The 20,410-nt window shown below is 37.1% G+C and overlaps 1 long non-coding RNA gene across 2 annotated transcripts; it reads right to left on the bottom strand.

Moving 5' to 3' along the window:
• Positions 1–1,564: 1,564 nt before the first annotated feature.
• LOC141375908 (uncharacterized) lies at positions 1,565–18,503 on the bottom strand. Of its 2 annotated transcripts, XR_012384719.1 has the most exons (4): positions 18,358–18,482; positions 7,305–7,389; positions 3,725–3,824; positions 1,565–2,018 (listed from the first exon to the last, which is right to left on the bottom strand). It is a non-coding gene; the product is annotated as an uncharacterized lncRNA (long non-coding RNA). The 2 variants fall into 2 exon arrangements; XR_012384720.1 differs by lacking the exon at positions 7,305–7,389 and having other exon boundaries at positions 18,358–18,503.
• Positions 18,504–20,410: the final 1,907 nt, after the last annotated feature.

Raw genomic sequence — 20,410 nt, 5'->3', positions numbered from 1 at the left:
ATTTTCATAATGGACGTCACTACAACCATATCCATGGTTAAACACCGCTTCAGAGCATCTGTGTGGTTTCTTCAAACCACATATGCCACACTGATAAATGATAAATAATTAGTAATAACTGAGCATATTGTAAACAAAATATAAGTGTTTCTCAGCCCTGTCTGCTATGTAGTTTATAAAACAGGTGCTAAAATCTATTTCTGCCTGAACAACGCCAGCTGAGTAAACAAAAAAACTCCTAACAAAAAATAATTCTTATTTCCTTTCGCTTTTTCTCATGTACTCAATTTTTGAAAACAGCAACTGCACTGACCTAAAATGTTTGAAACTGAGTAAACACAAAAACTCTTTTGGAAATCGGTACTAAGAGATAATACATTATAAGAACAAACAAAATCCAAGCATTCAGTCCATCATGAGCTTCCAGCTGTGTGTGTGTAATCACAAGAATCAGAAATTAGCTCCTCCATTTGAATTATAGTTTGAGCATTTGATTTGTCATTCAATTATTATAGGATTTTTCTGAGTTGTTCATTTCATTAAAATTAAATATCAAATACATTTAATTTCTTGTTTAAGAACGCATTTAGATTTATTATTTGATCGTTTGAGCATTTGAATTTGAATTTGAATTATGTTAGGTAAAACTTCCATTTACGTACAGTAACAGTTAAATACAAATTAACAGTCCATATGCGCTAAGAGTTTCATTTTGTAGAGCGAACTTGGTAAATTTGAGACGAAAATTCAAATTAAGTGAAGTTTATTCATAAACTAATTTCGAGAGGATCACGTGCTTATGATTGACACAGCTGGCCCCGAGTCAAGCTAATGAATGAACCACCAATCAGGCTATTCCTAACCTAGTATAAATAACCAAACACCCTACCTTTAGTCATCTTCGTTTTGAAGAATCCCCCCTTCCACCCCTTCTCCTCCTCTTTTCTACAGGGCAGCACGGTGGCCCAGTGGCTAGCACTGTGGCCTCACAGCAAAAAATGCCTCCGACTCGGGTATCCACCCAACCAATCAGCAGTTTCGTGCGGAGTTCATGTTCTCCCCGTGCTTGCGTGGGTTTTCCCCGGGTCCTCCGGTTTCCTCCCACACTCCCAAAAACATGACACTTAAGTAAATTGACTAAACCAAATTAGCACCAAATTCGATTCAATTCTGTCAGCAACGCATCACCTTAGCAACCCTCACGCAGCAAGAGGGAGGGGGTCCTCGAGATCTACCCGAGTCAAACTCCCCTCTCGCCCTGCAACGGAAGGGAGCTCCGGGCTCGAGGATCTTTTGAGCTCGGGGCTCTCTCCCGGGACAGCATGCCAAACTAGCTTATTACCAATCATCAGCTAAGTTTGAACTCTTGAAAAGTCTTTCTGCAGGTGTGCAGGTTGTCGTTGTTGTTAGGGTTAGAAATACTGCAACCTTTGAGTTCTGAGAATAACTTAAAGTAACAAGTTGGCAGTAGCTTTTTGGGTAACTTGCAAAGTTTTGCTCACAAAAATGGATCTTTTTAACTTAATGGAGAAAATTTTGATTTAGGTTTAGTAAACACGTGAAATGTAGTTGTTCAGACATTTTTACAGATTTTTTGCCAAACCAACAACAAAAAAAACCAAGTTATTTCAACTTGTTTTAAGCTGAACTTTGCACAGTGTGTGTGGGATGCTAGCTATACTCTGAAGTATGGTCACCCTATATATTTACATGGTCAGAATATGCAGAAGTATAAACATTGGCAACTTTTACTGAAGACGTTTAAGTGTAGGAGCATGTTTTTAAAACACTGGCTGTTCTGTAGTTGTATTTCAGGCCCGGGTGGAGTAAGGGTGGGCATTTCCACTCTTCTGCAAGACATCAGCAGCACCACCCAACTTTACTCCATGTCAGACAGGAAAGCAAAGAAAAAGATAGCAGTGCTGGCAGTAAGACCGTCTGCAAGCAAGCAGAGGATCTGGCAGGCGTGCATGTTTGTTTCAGCCTGAAGAAGAGTTATTTGCAGAGCTCTGCTGATTCTGGGAAAAGATACATAACTGGTTTAAACGCAGAAACACGTGTGTACATGCAAACAATCATGAAACACATCCAGAGAACTGATTGAGGCTTTGATGGTTCAGCAGTTTTCTGACTTTAACTCGGCAGGTTGCCAGGAATCACAGCAAAGCATTTATTGTTTGAATGGGATTTTGCCAAACAAAGGTGCCTTCATAGAACATAAGTGTTGAGTGTTTGAACACACTCCCCAGAACTCTTGCTGTTATTTATACACGTGGCTGCTTGTATGATTTTCAGTGTAGCCGGAAATGGCAATTATGAGGATACAGGCTCATTGGGAATTGAAAAAAATGGCCCTGTTTACTCCTGCTATTAAGATACATTTTTGATCAAAGCGGGATCCTTGATGATAAAATGACATCAAATTGACATTAAAAACAGATAAAAATTGCACATTTTTTTCATACCAAAACCTGAATGGCCAAATGACAACCACCAAATAAAAAAAAGAAGAAAGAAAAAAGAAATTGCATAAAAGATTATAATGTAACGTAATGTATAATGTACAGATGAGAAATTTACACAGAATTTTGTATCTCTACAATGCATATAAACTACCTTGATGTTAAAACAATGTCCAATTGACATCTAAAATTATCCTTGAAAACAGTTATGTCATATTAATCACAGATCTATCCTATTTAACATGTTTTTAGATGCCAAAGTCAATTGCAGATGTCCACTTGATGTTGTTTTGACATCAATGTAGTTTATTAAAATCAAATCGATTTGCATCTCTTATGTGTTTTTATGTAATTTTGACATTAAGATGCCTGCTGAATTAGATAAAGGAGGGATATTTTCCTCTTACACACAGTGTTTTAATTTTTATTAATGCTGTACACTTTCACTTTTTTAGGTTTGAGTGTATGTTTGGGCTCTTTCCTGTTTAAATCTAATACTGTTAAGTAAGCTTATGCAATTTAAACAAAGACAAAAAGGAAAAAATACAGAGATCAGAAGCTTTAATTTCTTCTCTGGTATCAGTAAAAACTAATCACTCTGTGGTTGTGTTCAAATCTGGTAGGAGAACATTTGCTTTTTACAATCGTCACCTTCAAAGTTTATATCTTGTCTCTGGCTTGTTTGCTTCTAGACCAGAAGTGCCCAAACATTTTCTTATATAGGACCAAAAACCAAACTTGATTGAGGGTTGTGGGCTGAAGGTAAATATACAAACTGTATTTCATTAAAGTTGGCGTGGGTAATTTCCTAATTTTTTATTTCCTAATATTTAAAAATAACTATAAATTACGGTATTACTTAATGCATTATATCTTTTTTTTTATACCTTATAATGAATTTATTACAAAAAAACCCCCAAATAATTCATGTTAACATTATGGAGTTAAATGCTGTTTACAATAGTCAAGTTGCTGATGCCGATGTTGTGCATCTGTCAAGTGACAGTTTTTACAATAAATCTAATTAATTTACAAAATTTAATTAATTAATTAATTTTCCTTTGGCTTAGTCTTTATTTCAGAGGTTGCCAAAGCGGAATGAACTGCCAACCATTCAAGCGTTTTACATAGCATGTCCTTCCAGCCACAACTAAGTACTGAGAAAGCAACATGTAATTGAAACATTTAATTTCAGTTTGCTTTTTTGTATAGCTTTACAATAAAACAAAATAATTATTAGGTAAATCTATAAAAACAAATACCTGTCATTCCTCCTTTCTTCTCAGATGGGATGATAGGCCAACTTAATGGTTACCATGGACCATTTTTGGCCCGCAGGTCCTAGTTTGGTCGTGTTCTACACTGTAAAAAATAAATTGTTGAGAAAACAGAAAAAAATAAGGCAACTTGATGCAGTAAGAACTTTGAGTTGTCTCAACAACTGTTTTTTAGTTTTTCTCAGTAACAATTTTTTGTTCAGCTAACATAATTTTGTTTCTTTATGCAATGTTGATTATTGTATTTTACTAATGAAGATATTCTTGTCACATCAACTGAAGCAACAGTAACTGCTATTGAGTCAATACATTTTTTTCTGTTTAGTGGATGATTTTTTTTCAAATTTGCAAAATAAGTAATTAGTTCTAGTTAGCATATCATAGCAGTTAGGAGTTTTTAATCATTTTACTTAAAAATGAACACAAACTTACTACTTTATCCATTCATTTTACTTTGGCTTAGTTTCTTTATTCATCAGGGGTCACCACAGCTGAATGAACTGCCAACTTGTTCAGCATATGTTTTACAGGGTATGCCCTTCCAGCTGCAACCCAGTACTGGCAAACACCCATTCACACTTAGACACCTGTACCTCATGTCTTTGAACTATGGCGGAAACCAGAGTACCCGGAGAAAACCCACGTGAACACAGGGATGCCAACTGACCCAGCCAGGTCTCGAACCAGCAACCTTCTTGCTGTTACGATAACCAGCGATCATTGACTGGAGATCGGTGGTTTCCTCTTCATCATAAACTTCACTTCCGCATTCCCCAGGACTACATTTCCATACATGCACTTCTTCCAATCACGCACGCCTGGTCACTCATCTTCCTGATTACATCACCAGCTGAAACCTGTTACAGAGACTGATTACACACAGTATTTAAGCAGCACACACAATCATTCACATTGCCGAGTCTTGTTTACTGTATAGTGACATTTCAACGCGTTTCTCCCTGTCTTGTTTCTCCGTGTCTGATCCTAGCTTTGTATCCTAGTATTCCGTTTTAGCCGCCTGCCTTTTTACCCATTGCCTGTTTACTGACTTCGACTCTGGATTTGCCCGCACATACCTGTTCATACCTGTATTGACCATTGCTTGCCTGACTAAGATTAAACCTGCATATTGGATCCTACCTTCTGTTGTTGTTGGTGTCACTCCCCGGCGTCACAGAAGACTCGGCCAACTGAAGGGGTGAATGTGTGGCTTAAATAGTGTGTGTTAATCAGTCTCTGAAAGTCCTCAGGTGTGCAAATGTAATCAAGCTAGATGAGTGAGCAGGTGTGTGGGTGAAAAGCATGTATGAACTTGAAGTCCATTAACTGGCAGATTTGTAGTTTCATGACTGAGGGTTTACCAGCGACATCTGGTGGTTTGTTCACTGGTAAACATGACACTTGCTGTGAGGTGACTGTGCTACCAACTGCGCCACTGTGTCACCACTCTTTCAAGCAACTGATAAACAAACTTAGTTTTCGATCGTCACGTCACGCAAGCACAAATTATTTAAATATCAACATTTCTGTTCAACACAAAAATGTTTGTCCAGAAACTCAGTTAAACATGTAGACATAACATTTAGCGAATATTGTTGACATAACATATATTTTTATGTAATCAATTCGTATTCACAATTCTTAGTATTTATGACAGAAAAAGTACAGTGTGCTGAACAAATGGTGATTTTGTTTTTTAGAGTGTAGACTTAAGGTTCCCAAAATTTTCAGCCCATGATGCCCAAAACAACAATGCCTAGCGACGCCGTATTTCCTCTGAGTTGGTTATAAATATACAAACAATGCACACACAACAATAGGCCTATACAAACACAAGCATATTGACAACACAAACACAAGCATAATGACAACTCAAATAGTACAATCGCCTCACAGCAAGAAGGTCATAGGTTCCAGCCCGGGCTGGGTCAGCTGGTATTTCTGTGTGCATTTTGCATGTTCTCCCCATGTTCACGTGGGTTTCCTCCAGGTGCTCTGGTTTCCCCCACAGCCCAAAGACATGCGCTATAGGTGAAGTTTATAGCTATAGTGCTAAATTGGCTGTAGTGTATGTGTGTGAATGTGAGTGTGTATGGGTGTTTCCCAGTACTGGTTTGTGGCTGGAAGGGCATCCACTGCGTAAAACATATGCTGAGTAAGTTGGCGGTTCATTCCACTGTGGTTACCCTTGATGAATAAAGGGACTAAGTTGAATAGAAAATAAATGGATGATAATAATCTCACCTAATGAGATTGGTGGGCACACAGGTCTATTCTTGGTTTAATGTTGGAGACCACCACCTGGATTTTTTTTATTTTTATTGTATTTGATTGCCATAAAGGTGTTAGAACGTTCTGCTGCAGCTAATGTTATTGCTGTGTTGCTAATCTAACGTACACCAATTCTTGGGAATAAAAGGCTGATGGCTTTTTATTTGTATGTTGTTGCTTTTTTTTGTAACTATTAACTAATAACTTTTTTATGTTTTGTGCCTTATGGATAAAATATAATAAATCTAATAGCTTAATCAAATTTGTTTGACTTTTGGAAATCACCAAACGACCCGCTGTCATTGTCCCGCGACCCCCACTTTGGGAACAGCTGTTCTACACCATGAAAGCAATATGATCAAATGTGTTTTCGGCTTCCTTTAGAAGTGAAAGTCTGTAAGTATATGTCAAGAATAAATGTTTACTCTAACCGTTTAACTGTCTGCTCTACCAAATGGTTGACCATATTTTGACTGTTTTAAATAATGACTGTTAAAGTCATTTAAAGAAGAACTGTTTTAAATAATGGTTTACACACACAGCACTGTTGTTTACAAAAAATCAAACAGACTTAATTATGTTGCACTCCTACACTTGATTTTGGTTGTATTGTAAAACAAAAAACAAAAAACAAAACAAAACAAGAAAACTTGTTAAATGAGAATCTAAAATATTGTATGGCAAACTTCAAAAAATAAAGATTTAGTATTCTAAAATATCTTATTTTCAGTTTGTTTTTAAATAAATAGGTCTTACACTTCATATTTTCATAAGCTGACATATCAACCATTTGGCAGAGGTTTCATTGAATGTGTTGGAAAAGTGTTTTCTAGCTACATGCAATCCAAAACTTAGTTTTTTGGTGGGGCAGTTAAAGGTTTAAGGTAAGTTTCTGAGAGTTAAAGGATAAACCTAAAGTATATATTCTAAAAATGCTGGGTTGTTGTAACCTATTGTCCATATTTAACCCAATGTTGGGTTACAACAACCTAACATTTTTAGAGTACTTTTTTTTAGTTTAAAATATGTACTGTATAATTTATTACAATATATAAATATTGTCTGTTTTCTCTTACACACACCATCCGTTTCAGTGTGTTTTGCACAGAGGATCTTCCTTCACTCTGTTTTTCTCCATTACACAAAGAGTCTACTGTACGTGATCTCTCTCTCGCTCCCTCTTCCTTCACACACACACAAACTCATGCATTTGTCATACGTTGCACTGACTCAATATAGTGATTCATATTCCCTGTCTGAAATGATGTGTTTGTAAATAGTTTGAAGTGATTACCCTTTCAGACATCGAGCGGTTTTACTCTCCCACCTCAAAACCAGACAGATACTCAATGTGTAGTGTGTGTGCGTGTGCACTTGAACTGGAAAGAAAAAAAGTTTACTGCGTTAGATGTGAGTGGAATGAGCTGTTTTGAGGATATATGCACACACATGCAGTACACACTTGTCATTGTACAAAGTAATCACAACACACAAATCCTCTTCCAGCCCTAACACCTGTTGGCACTAATGATACTGTAGTGAAACCTGGCAACTCTAATGCGTTCACACACTCACACATATGTACACTGCCAAACCAGCTGTGAAGAGGATGGTCCAGGTCCAGATATGTGTGTGTGTGTGTGTGTGTGTGTGTTCATGTACAATGCATCTTTCTAAACTTCATGTTTGGTTTACATTCCCAGAGGAAAATGCGCTCACCTGTGCTTCACCTTCAGTCAATCATACACACAAATAAACCTCAGTTTTCTGGAAAAGTTCACTATATAAACAAGTTATAATTAGGCCAGGGTGTCCTGCTGTGAGAAACAGACTATAACACACACACTCTCTCACCCTCTCTCTGTGGGGCAGATACTAACACTCACTGAGTGGCCACAGCGCTTCCATTCTAATGCTCTGCAACCATAGAACATCATTTGTAATGGGCACAGATGTTATTCTAACAGACTGTGTTAGTCATAAATGATTTTCTGACAGCTCCATTGATCATAATGGTTGATTATAATTGATTGACCATAATTAACACCAGATTTCACCTATTATTTTTGCTGGTACTGTTCAGTTTTTTTCCCTGTCATGCACATTGTATATTATATGTGACCAGTAAAGTAAGCAGCATAATTAGATGAGCCTCCTTTTGATAAGAAGCCATTTCCCCCAAAACAGCAGTTAAATAAGGTAAATAAGTTTAAGGTCGTTGGTTGGAGTCCTGGCTGGCCTTTTTGTGCAGAGTTTGTATGTTCTCCCCGTACTGGGTTGTGGCTGGAAAATAATAAATAAATAAATAATACTGATAAATAAAAGTACTAAGCTGAAGGAAAATGAATGAGTTAATGAATGAATGAAAGTTGGCCATACTGTATGAGTGTGTGTGTGTGTGTGTGTGTGCGTGTGTGTGTGTGTGTGTGTGTGTGTGTGTGTGTGTGTGAGAATGCGAGAGTGTATGGGTGTTTCCCAGTACCAGGTAGCAGATGGAAGGGCATCCACTGTGTAAAACATATTCCAGAATAGTTGGTGGTTCATTCCGCTGTGGCAACCCCTGAAAAATAAGGGACTAAGCCAAAGGAAAATAAATGAACCAAAAAAACAAGATCACACTCATTTCATTCAAAGACAAATACAACTGCCAGACAAAACAACCAATAATCACATAACCAAAGGACACATAATGTTAGTGTCAGTCAATGATGATTACCAAAGATGCACAACACCTCAGTTTTTAATCTGATCACAAAGAAAAACCATCACCATAGTGCTTTATATTGGGGTAATGATCCTTCAGTTGCTTCTGTTATGTGTTGTTAAATCATGATAAATCATGAAAAGCTGATTTAGTTTGTCTCTGTAAGTTTTCAAAGAGTTATATTCATGCTTCTGCTCCCAGTTTGATGCAGTGTGAGTTGGACGCAGCGGATCTTTTAGGTGTTTGTTTTTCTCATAAAGGCTATTTCCAGCAGACAGTGTCCTGACAGTACGGTCCAGAGCTCGTCCCAGACAGGGGGAGTTTTCTCAGCTCACTGTGACTGTGTGCGGTAGAGCCAAACAGACACACTGAGAAAGAGAGAGAGGAAAGCTGGAGCAGGCCCCAATGTAAAGTTACATCAAGTGCTTAATCTGAAGCTGTCTGTTTGATGGATGAAGTTTGGGCTTTCTAAATATATCTCCGGCGACCCCTTTGAGTGCATACATACACACACACATTCAAGCACATGACTGCACAAGTGCATCTGGTTTCAATGTCTGTAGACCCTCTGCAGAGATATGGGGTCTCCTCTCACATCAAAACACCCTCGCTCTCTCTCTTTAACCCGCTCAACTTTTCTTCATCTGTTTTCCTCCTTACAGGAACATGTCTTTCAGTGATTATGCCAGAGAGAGAAGAAATATCTGTAACACTTCTTGGTCTTTGCTCAAAACATCTTTGACATATTACTAGTCATTACACGTTCGCCCAATATAAAGGAAGACTGTGTGTATAGAGCGAAAGTTAAAATTAAATTAAATATTACAATATTGTTACAACATCTAGACCATGTAACAAACATGTACAAAGTTTTAAACCTTTTTGCTGATTTTAAGTGTTAGTAATGCACTTTAAATGCACTGTAAACTTGCATTGGTGTATGAGACTTTGTCAGAGCTTGACAGGAACTTTACAGTACACAGTTCATGGATCAGTTTCTTCCTCCATTTCACAAGTGTAAGTAACTTAAGTGCAAATAAAATGGTTGCGACTTTCTTTTCTCTAGCTTGCAAATTATGTATTTAATTGTGTTTTGTTATTTGTAACCGCACCATGTGGCTTGTACTGTATCTGGTTTACTCTTAATATTCTCATAACACCTCTAAAACTATGTTGAAAATGCGTGTACCGCTTTGTTTACGGATTTAAACGCATTTGCAAGCTCAAGATCCACTTCCGTTTGTCATTGCTTAACTGTTACATCGTGTGTTAGCTGTTAGTCAACGATAGCCAAATTAATATTCAAAACAATCTTATTATGGGCGGCTTTTGGTGCTTCACACCTGTTTATCGGTTATTTTTTAGTTTCAAGTTCAAGATTTAGAATAAAAGTTACTTGTAAACTGTTTTTTCTATTTAAAAACAGTACAGTAAAGATCCAGAAAAACAAACAAAAAGCACTCGGGGGTAAATTAAAATATTTGGTCGATGCTCTTTGGATAAAGGATTCATCAAAACAACTACAGGGAAAACCACTCGAAAAATGTGGAAAATTAGTACAGTAAGGATGTCTTTACTTACATCAGATTGTATGTTGAAAAATAGTTTGTGTTGGCCAAACTGATTAACTCAAGTCACACCGATGTGGCGATCAACAGAGAATTAGACTCGACCGTAAAGCCTTTTTCGATGGGTTATTTTCACTATTTATAATGGAGTAGCAGTCAAAATAGGACAAATAAGCTCATGTATGGGACAAATTCTGGAGCTTTGTCATTGAGGGGTGGGTCTTTCGATCCACCCGAACCACCCCTGGCTATGGGCCTGCATTCAACTGCAAGTTTTTATTTTTATTTTTAATTATATATCCATAATGAGTGCATTAACATATTTGAATATATTGTGCACATTTATAAGCACACTGTACTTTTAATTTAACATGCATGTTATTTTATCTTGATATATTTATGAATTTCTGTAGTTACATCAGGAATTACTCATTTTTAATCTACACAAAACTAAGCCTGTCACTTACTTTAACCGTTCTCTACCAGTTTTTCTTTAAGTATACTGTTCCTAACAAATTACTTTTTTTTGCAGTAAAGTATCTGCTCTATATAAAGTGGGACTGAGTTCTCTTATCTAACCCACATTTTAATTTGATGAATCGACCACTTTTAACAACAAGCTCTTACTCAGTTATACTGGCGAACACACATCGCCTTGGGGGAAAAGACACATCTGTGTGTGTGTGTGTATGACAGTAAGGATTGCATGCTACCAAGTCATCTAGACAGATCTGTAATCAGCTCGCTAACCTGTTGTCCTCCTTTCTGTCAATTAATTCTTTTGTGGCATTAAAATAGCATGCAAGCCTTTTCACATCCTGACTTGTATACAAACCACATTGCAATTTTAAGGTACGAAGTGTGTAACAATGTGCTAACAGAGGTCAATACAGCTGAATATGCAGGACAGATTTTATTGGCTCCGCCAGTTTCCATGGGTTTTTATAGGTCCGGGATCAGCTCTGTCTCCACTGGTGTCCTTCAGGGGTCAGTTTTAGGTTGTCTACTTTTATAATAATTTTTAGGGGTTTTACACCTTGAATTTGGATAGGACAGTTGAGTTTACAGACAAGAAAGTATTGGAAGCAGAGAGAGGTATAAGGGTCGGCAAAGGACCTTGAGCCTGGAATCAAACTTGGGTCACTGTAAGCAACATAAGTTGGCGCAGTTAACCATTAGGTTATTGACGCCGACTGTCATCTACTTTTAACATTTACTTGTTTTCTTTAGACTAATTACTGAGATTTTTCGGGCCTCATTATCATCTGTATGCCAACAATGCACCAATTTTACCTAATGAGCACCTTGTTTATTTGTCTGATTGTACCACTGAGATTGAAACACAAATAATTAATTCTTGTGTTTAAACAGTGGTAAAAATGTACACTTATTTGTTTCTGGTCCTCTAATCTTAGAGATATTATAATGCAGATATGTCTTTTTATTCTTTTTCCAAAGTACTGTTAAAACCTTGTTTTTATTAGAATATTAAAGATCATGTTTCATGAAGCCATTTTGTAAATTTCCTACAGTAAATATATAAAAAGCTTTAATTTTCAATGTGCATTGCTAAGCACTTATTTTAGACAGCTTTGAAGGTTATTTTCTCAATATATATTTAAATTTCTCGCACTCTCTGATTCCAGATTTTGACATCTGAATTTCATTTCAATGTCATTATTCCAGCTGTTTCATAAGCATCATCTGCAGCAGAGAGTGGATCGGGATTTTTATTTAACCTGTTTTTGTCCCCCAACATAATTTCACAAAGCTAAAGTCAGATCATCACTGTATGTTTTTTTTTTTTTTATTGTTTTTGAATTATACCATATAATTTAAACCACTTACCGCTTATTCATATTTTCATGCAAAAATCTGGCACACCTCTGTGGCTGCATAGCTATGTGCACTTTCTTTATAAGAGAAGATTGCAGTGAAATGCCATTCGGTTTCTAGAGAAGCTAGATAATGTCATGTTTTTCAGACATAAATATACTTAGTGTAGCAATATGGATATGTGTGATATTACATTAAACTGAAAAATAGGCTATGCAAAAGTTTGTGCCTCTTTTTTGTGTGGATTTCAAAGCCTGTGGTAACTTAATGCTGATTGATAACAGTACAAAATTGATTTGATTGACTCAGTGAACCTTAACAATCCTAACACAGGTGCAGCCAATCCCGAAAAAGAATATTTAAGATAGCTGATTGCTAGTTGTGATTCTCCTCATTGTGAACCAGAAGGTAGCAACATGGGAACCTCATAAGAACTTCCTAATGACCTTAAAACTAGGATAATTCACCAACATGAATTAGGAGAAGGATCCAAAAAGCTGTCAAAGAGCTTTAAAGTCTCTATCTTCACAGTCAGAAATATAGTAAGAAAATGGAAGGCCACAAGACCAGGGGCCTCATGTACGAAGACTTGCGTGGAAATCTTACTAAAACATTGCGTACGCACAAAGCTGTAAATGTGCGTACGCAGAAAAAATTTCAGATGTATGAAACACTGCGTACGCCGAATCTCACGCATATTCTTTTGTACATCTGAATGAACGTGAAACTGAGCGCAACATGCACGAGCACAAAACCCCTCCCTGCCTCCTCCCCCGTATGAATATGCTAATGACTATGCTAATGGCAAAACCCAACGAAAAAGCAATGGCAAAAGCAAGCAAAAAGAGAAACTTTGAACAGAATGTGAATTGGAGGTGCTGCTTTCGGAGGTAGACCGAGAAAAGCGGTGAAAAGCTGAGAAAAGCGGTGTTATTTGCAAGTTTGTTCTCTGGAATTAACAACAAAAGAAAAAAATAGAGTGGGGGAGTTTAGCTGATGCGGTCAACACAGTCGGGTCTGAACATATCGCACTGAGTGCATTAAAAAAAAAAAAGAAATAGTGTGGTTTATATCTGTAAACTGTTGAAGTACGCTTAACAGTCTCAGTGGCGCGCTCCTAAGACGCTGTTGATCATGAATTGATACGTTCGAGCATGAATTCGGCTCGAATCCAGCGTCTGATGAACTCTTTCTTGGTTTTTCCCCCGCTACATATCAGATTTTGCCAACTATTTATCACGAGAAAGACAAGTAGGAATCATCAATAAGTTCATATCAATAAGCATCATATTTTATTTGCACATTTATTGAATGGAAATGTTTCTGATTCACACATGCAAATTCATCTTCAGATAGTGTCTTTATAGCAATGTGCGTGCAGTAGATTGCTCAGATTACATTGGGAAAACAGGCGACTGCTGCAAATTGTGCTTAAATGTTTAGCTGGTCAACTGTATGGTATGGAAACCTTATATACCTGCTGAACCCGTCTCATACAGCTGCCATTGCAAGGCTCAGACACTTTGTAGAGAGGAATTTAACACAACTGCCTCTAGGAGTCGCCAATGGAAATAAAACAGACACGCACAAAAAATGTGCGTACGCCAGCCAGAAAGCTGCCGTGAAGGTGCGCACATTCCCACGTTCAGTTCATTGTTAGTAAATCCAAACGTGAGCGATTCTGAGCGTGAAACCTGGCGTACGCAAAGTTTTTGTGCGTACGCAGCGTTGATACATGAGGCCCCAGGTCTTGAGAAGGAAAGATGTGCCTGAATCATTTTGGAAAAATATACTTTGGACAGATCCACACCTATAGGCGCTTTGCATGGTAAAAAAAGAACAGCATTCCAGCAGAGGAACCTGCTCTCTACTGTAAAATATGGTGGAGGGTCCATCATGCTGTGGGGATATGTGGCAAGCACAGGTACTGGAAAACTTGTCAGAGTTAAAGCTCACATGAATTCCACCCAGTATCAGCAGATTCTGAAGAACAATGTTTGGAAATCAGCCAAGTGGCTAAAGTTACGACAGGGTTGGATGTTTCTGTCATGCTGAATCAAGAAAAAGAAAACAACAAGGTGAATCCAAATGCAAGTGTTGTAATGACCAATGGTCATAAATCAAATCAAAAGGGTGCAAAACAAGTCCAAAACAAAATAACAATGATACATGTAGTAGCAGGGTGTGAATAATGTTCTAGATGCATGGCAGAGAAGCGTTCAAGGAGAGTCCAGACAAAACACAGACAGATAACGTACTGACAACCAAGTAAGGCACTGCCGCTCAGATATAGACACAACTGAATAAGGCCCAAAACACAACCACCTGACAACATCAAAACCGCAGAAACAGCGCATGCACCCGCAACCGTGACAGTTTCAGCAGGACGATGACCCAAAGTACCTGACTGAACAGGAGAAATTGTGCAAGGATGAAAATTCGAGGCGAGAGTAGTTTAGGGGATGCTGCCCTCTCTATTCTGCCACCCTAGATGTGGATATAACTGTGGGCGCGGGTGGCGAGGGTAGTTTCGAGGACGGCGCTCTCTGTATTCTGCCACCCTAGACGCGGATGAGGGCGCGGGTGGCGATGGTAGTTTCGGGGACACTGCCCTCTCTATTCTGCCGCCTAGGTCACCTCTTTGGACGCGCCGGCCCTGAGTTAAAGTCATAATTATTTGCCCCCTTTGAATTTGTTTTACTTTTTTGAATATTTCCCAAATGATGTTTAACAGAGCAAGGAAGTTTCACAGTATGTTTGATAATATTTTTTTTCTTCTGGAGAAAGTCTTATTTACTTTATTTTGGCTAGAATAAAAGCAGTTATTAATTTTTTTAAAAACCATTTTAGGGACAAAATTATTAGCCCCTTTAAGCTATTTTTTCGATAGTCCAGAACAAACCATCGTTATAAAATAACTAATTACCCTAACCTGCCTACTTAACCTAATTAACCTAGTTAAGCCTTTAAATGCCACTTTAAGCTGTATAGAAGTGTCTTGAAAAATATCTAGTAAAATAATATTTACTGTCATCATGGCAAAGATAAAATAAATCAGTTATTAGAAATGAGTTATTAAAACTATTATGTTTAGAAATATGTTGACAAAATCTTTTCTGCGTTAAACAGAAATTGGGGAAAAAAATAAACAGGGGGGCTAAAAATTCAGGGGGCTAATAATTTTGAATTCAACTGTAAATATCATTATTCTGTTGGGGTGCCACAATTTTTTGCACCTGTCCGTTTTTGTTGAGACTTAAATTGCAATCCATCTGTTGATTAAATAAATGTCTGAACTGAAATGTTGCTTTTTCCCTAGGGCAAAAAAATATATATCCAAATGAAACTGCTGATTTAAAAGACCGGCAGGCTATGGCTTGCAATTATGAAAATTGCCCAAACTTTTGCATAAAATGGTATACTCATGTTTTTTTTTTGTTTCTAGCTTAAATAATGGAAATTGGAATCATCAAATCATCAATCAGAATCAGATTTTCATTAATTAAAATCAACTGAAAATGTATTGTCTGTCACAACATAAAACACACATTTCTCAAGTCTAGGATTTTGCAAGGAAAGATAGAAAAAAAAAAAAAAACAGGTTGGCGTTAATGATAAGGTGGGAAGTGCGTCAGTGGCATGAGTGTCATTTAAATATAGGAGGATGGTGTGAGGATAGGAACAAACAAACTGTGGGAGTGTAAGCGAAGAGAGAGACCAAAGCCTTTAGTGTACAGGCGTAGCGAGAGGAAGATAAGAGCAGCCTGGTTTGTTTGAGTTTCCCCTCTTCAAACCTCTTTTTACAAACAGCAGTACACTTCTCTCTCTCTCTCTCTGTCACACACACACAGCTGTCATTAAACAATAAGGACAGCGCTGTCGTAAATGTTGTGTGAGAAGTTTTATTTGTTGTGTTCGAAACGTACTGTTGTTCCACAAATATCTCCCGTTTAAAGATGCTGTGTTAAGGTTCATTCCTGTTATGCAATGCATTGTCATGCCTCATTCATTCATTCATTCATTCATTCATTTTCCTTTAGCTTAGTCTCTATTTCAGAGGTCGCCACAACGAAATGATCTGCCAACTATTCCAGCATATGTTTTACACAGCAAATACCCTTCCAGCCGCAACTCAGTATTGTGAAAACCCATACACACTCATTCACAAACACACTCATACAGTACAGACAACTTAGCTTATTTAATTCACCTATACCGCATGTGTTTGGACTGTGGGGGAAACCGGCGCACCTGTAGGAAACCTATGCAAACACGTGGAGAACATACAAACTCCACACAGAAATGCCAACAGGCCCAGCAGGGACTCAAAACAGTGAACATCTTGCTGTGAGGTGGCAGTGATAACCACTTAGCCACCGTGCCACCTGCTCCAATCATATTCATTCATCAATTTTCATTTTGGCTTCGTACCTTTATTAATCAGTGGTCGCCACAGCACAATGAACTGCCAATTTATCCAGCATATGTTTTACACAGCAGATGTCTGGGTTAGTGTAAGTTGACATGTACTTGCAAAGTTTCTTATAGTCAGTTAAATGTCTGTTAAAGGAGTAGTAGCAACAGATATCAAGCAAACAGACTACTATTACTCAAATGGACCATCAAAATAAAGGGCTACCCTTTCTTTAAACAAAATATACGTTGATATAAAACGTGTGATGAAAAAAAGACCATGTCTGTTTTGCTTGTGTGCCTGTATTGTGGTGGATCTTTAGTGTCGTGCATCTGGATTCAGTGCTGATGGACGTGTTTAGTCTCTTTTCTCTCTAAATTAACGCAACAGCATTAAGGAACAGCGTGACAAGTGCAGGCCACCCATGTTTACAGTGGACTCTGCTTTATCTCCATCTGTGGGAGGAATTCCCCTCCGTGTGTATGTGTGTGTGTGGAGTGGAGTGGAGTAGGGGTGAGGTTAAGGTCAGGTGAAGCACATTCCTCTGAGAAAGTAAAGAAGGAAAAAGATGACAGGAGGGAAGTAAACAACATTTGAGAGACATTTGAGAGAAACATTTGAGTGTTTAAGTGCACAGAGTAAAGCAGAAGCTGATTTGTTTACTTCCATTTCAACTCTTTAACCTGAAAATGAGGTGCTATTGCAATCTGTGCAGTGTGTTAATAACAGGATGTTATTGCCGCATTTGCAGACTGCAACACCCAAACGGATGTTCTGGCTTCTGTTCTTGGTTTTTCATTTCTAAAACAAATGATGGGAAGAGGTGTAAACTGTATATAGGTTGTGGTGTTTAACCATTTAATGTGTTTTTCAATGGACTTTATGGCTTTTCACATTTGAAATAATTAATCCTGGGTCAGCCTATACATTGTCAAGGTGCCATAAACACATCTCAAGAAACTATACAAGTTAAAACATTGCAGTACAAGTATAGGAGTATCACTAAGCTTGCAGTTCTTTGTTATTTCGTAATTCAAATGAACAAACATTTCATAAATGAACTGATATAAGCAAACTAGATTAACTCTGGACAGTTCAATTATGAAACTGAATAACTAGCTGTTGTTATCAATCAAATGGAATTTGTGTAAAATGAGCGGTAGAAGTTTTGAAGAGGCAGAAAAATAGCATTTGACATTTACAGGGTTCAGCGTATAAAAGTACACCCCTCACAAATCTCTCTTTTAAATTAATATTTTTAATAGGAAGCTATACAATATTGTATTTGTGCATATAGATAATCAGCACTGAAGCCAAATCTGGAGCTTATCTAACAAAATAAATTAAGATAACTGTCCTAAAAACTAGTACACCCAAATTTATGTCATAGAAAAATATTAAATACAAATTTAAAAAATCAAGAAAAGTAAAATATTTGACAAATGTAGTCGATATTTTGTAGGTTGTACCTTTTCTTTGCAATATTTAGCTTGAATTTAATTGTATTATCTTTTAGTTTCTAAATATGTTTGGTGACTAAAACATTATTTTAATAAATATATCTGTTTAATAAATCTGTTTTGTTTAAATGCACCAAAATACCAACGCAATCTCACTGCAATTCGTAACTTTTTGATTTAGTGGCTAATTCGTATGAACAATCTAATACGTACAATTCAGTACAATTTGCTCATCACCCAATGACGGTTGGGGTTAGGGGTTGGGTTGGGTACCACGCCTTCTTTTCAAAATCGTACATTTTTGTATGACTGAACTCGAATTTGTATGAATTAGAAACTAAACTGACAAAATGTAAAATACTTACGTTTGCTCATGAGATCAGGCTGCAAAATACACTGAGAAATGGATAAAAATATTAATTTTCAAAATAAGCTTTACTCAGTTATTCTGAAAACCGTAAATTTTTTTGAAGCAGTTGTTTTCAATCCTGCTCCTGGGATACACTGCTCTATATTTAATATGTTTGTTTCAGTATTTCACAATATGAACAGTACCAGGGAACTATGCAGCCTAGGGTACATTGTGTTAATTTTTACACTGCTCATAAATAACCTGGGGCAACATTTAATCTTGAGTATTCATTAACCTTAGGTTAACTGTAATATTTGCTTATTTGCACTGTCAGTGTGACTGAAAATTGAACACAATATGTAGAGTGTTTACACAATGGCTCTGGCTTTTTGTATATTTATATTATTGCCCACTACCAGTGGTGGAAAGAGTACTGAAAAATCATACTTATGTAAAAGTACCATTACTTATACCAATAAAAATTACTTACACCTATAAAAATGTAGTGCAAGTAGAGTAAAAGTATCTGTTGTAAATATTGATCAAAGTTAAAAGTAGACCTTTCAAAAGTACTCAAGAGTAGTGATTGGTGAGTATTATGCTGTGAAATGCTGATGTGTTTACATGTAATTTGTGGATGTGTGTAAACGTAACATTCTGTAGTGCATTTAATTGTTGCCCAGCAGGTGCACAACATCATAAGACGTTAATATTAGGTTTGATTTAGGTTGCTATGTCAGGTGACCAAAATTCAATGTCTAAGGACAACGTTATTTTGATGTCCAATAACAACATCGAATAATGTTGATATTTGGTTGACTTCAGGTTGTGTTGGAAAGTAACCAAAATGTCGAGCCAACATCTTCACCCAACGTCATATTGAGGTCAAATACTGACATTTATTTGTCAGGTATGGCAACCGAAATCCAATGTCTGATAGATGTCATAGTGGTAACGTCCACACAACGTCAAACTGTAACATCATTAGACATTGATATTTGATTGATTTTAGGTTGGACGTTGATGTTAGTCTGACGTTGAGTTCTGACGTCAACCCGGTTTTCATTTCCAAACAAAATGCAATGTTCCCATGACGCTGAGGTACAACTTCAATCTGACGTCATGTGGACGTCTTGTGCATGCTGGGTGTTTATGGCCATTTCGGTCTTCATACAGTAAACATCCGTCATTTTTTCATCAGTGACGTGCATATAAACAATCTGTGAGTCAATGCGTTTAAAGATTTTAGACATCTTCTTAGACACTTTTAATGCTTCCAAACAGTTTGCTGCAATTATAAATCGCCCATGTCTTGAAGTAGTTCATCATGACGTGATTTACTTTCTATGTGTGATTTGATTGGACGGGAGTCACAGATTTTTCTAATCCCCATAGACAGGAAATAATAGTTAGCTAATAATAGTACGTTAGTTAATAATAGCAGGTTGAAGGAAAGTCGTGGAGTAAATTTACTGATACTGCACAAAAAATGTACTCAAGGAAAGTAAATGTACAGATTTTAAACTACTTAGTAAATGACAATTCCTGTGAAAAAACTACTCAACTACAGTAGTTTGAGTATTTGTAATTTGTTATTTTACAACACTGCCTACTGCTATCTGTAAAACAAAAAACACATATAACCCAGGGTTAAGCTTAGTGTGAAAAAGTCTTTTGTGGCGGTGATTTTTAGCTTCATTTTTGGAGAGGTTGTTCCTCTGGTTTTCTCCGGGTAATTTTGCCGTGTTCTAACATGAAGCAAAAGCACATTCCCAAAATATTCTTCCTGTCTTAGAGAGGATGAACGTTGAACCTGGCTGTCCACATTCACTTAACACGTTCTCTGGGTTCATCCCAGTTTAACTTCCAACAATGTCAGTTTTTTTTTTCTTTTTTTTTTGTAATGCAAAGATAAATTTGCTTCAGTCACACGAGGCTAATTTGCTGCTCAAGAAACATTGATGAACCACATTTAAACTGTAGTGTATGCTTTAAAGTTGTTTTAACATGCTAATGCATGTAGACTTTGTATCAAAACTTTTTATCAGCACAAATAGTATATAAAA

The sequence above is a fragment of the Danio rerio genome, chromosome 8 (genome assembly GCF_049306965.1).
Source record: "Danio rerio strain Tuebingen ecotype United States chromosome 8, GRCz12tu, whole genome shotgun sequence".
Classification (NCBI taxonomy): Eukaryota; Metazoa; Chordata; class Actinopteri; order Cypriniformes; family Danionidae; genus Danio; species Danio rerio.
The sequence above is the reverse complement of the archived record's forward strand: the minus strand, read 5'-3'. Positions and strand labels throughout refer to the sequence as shown.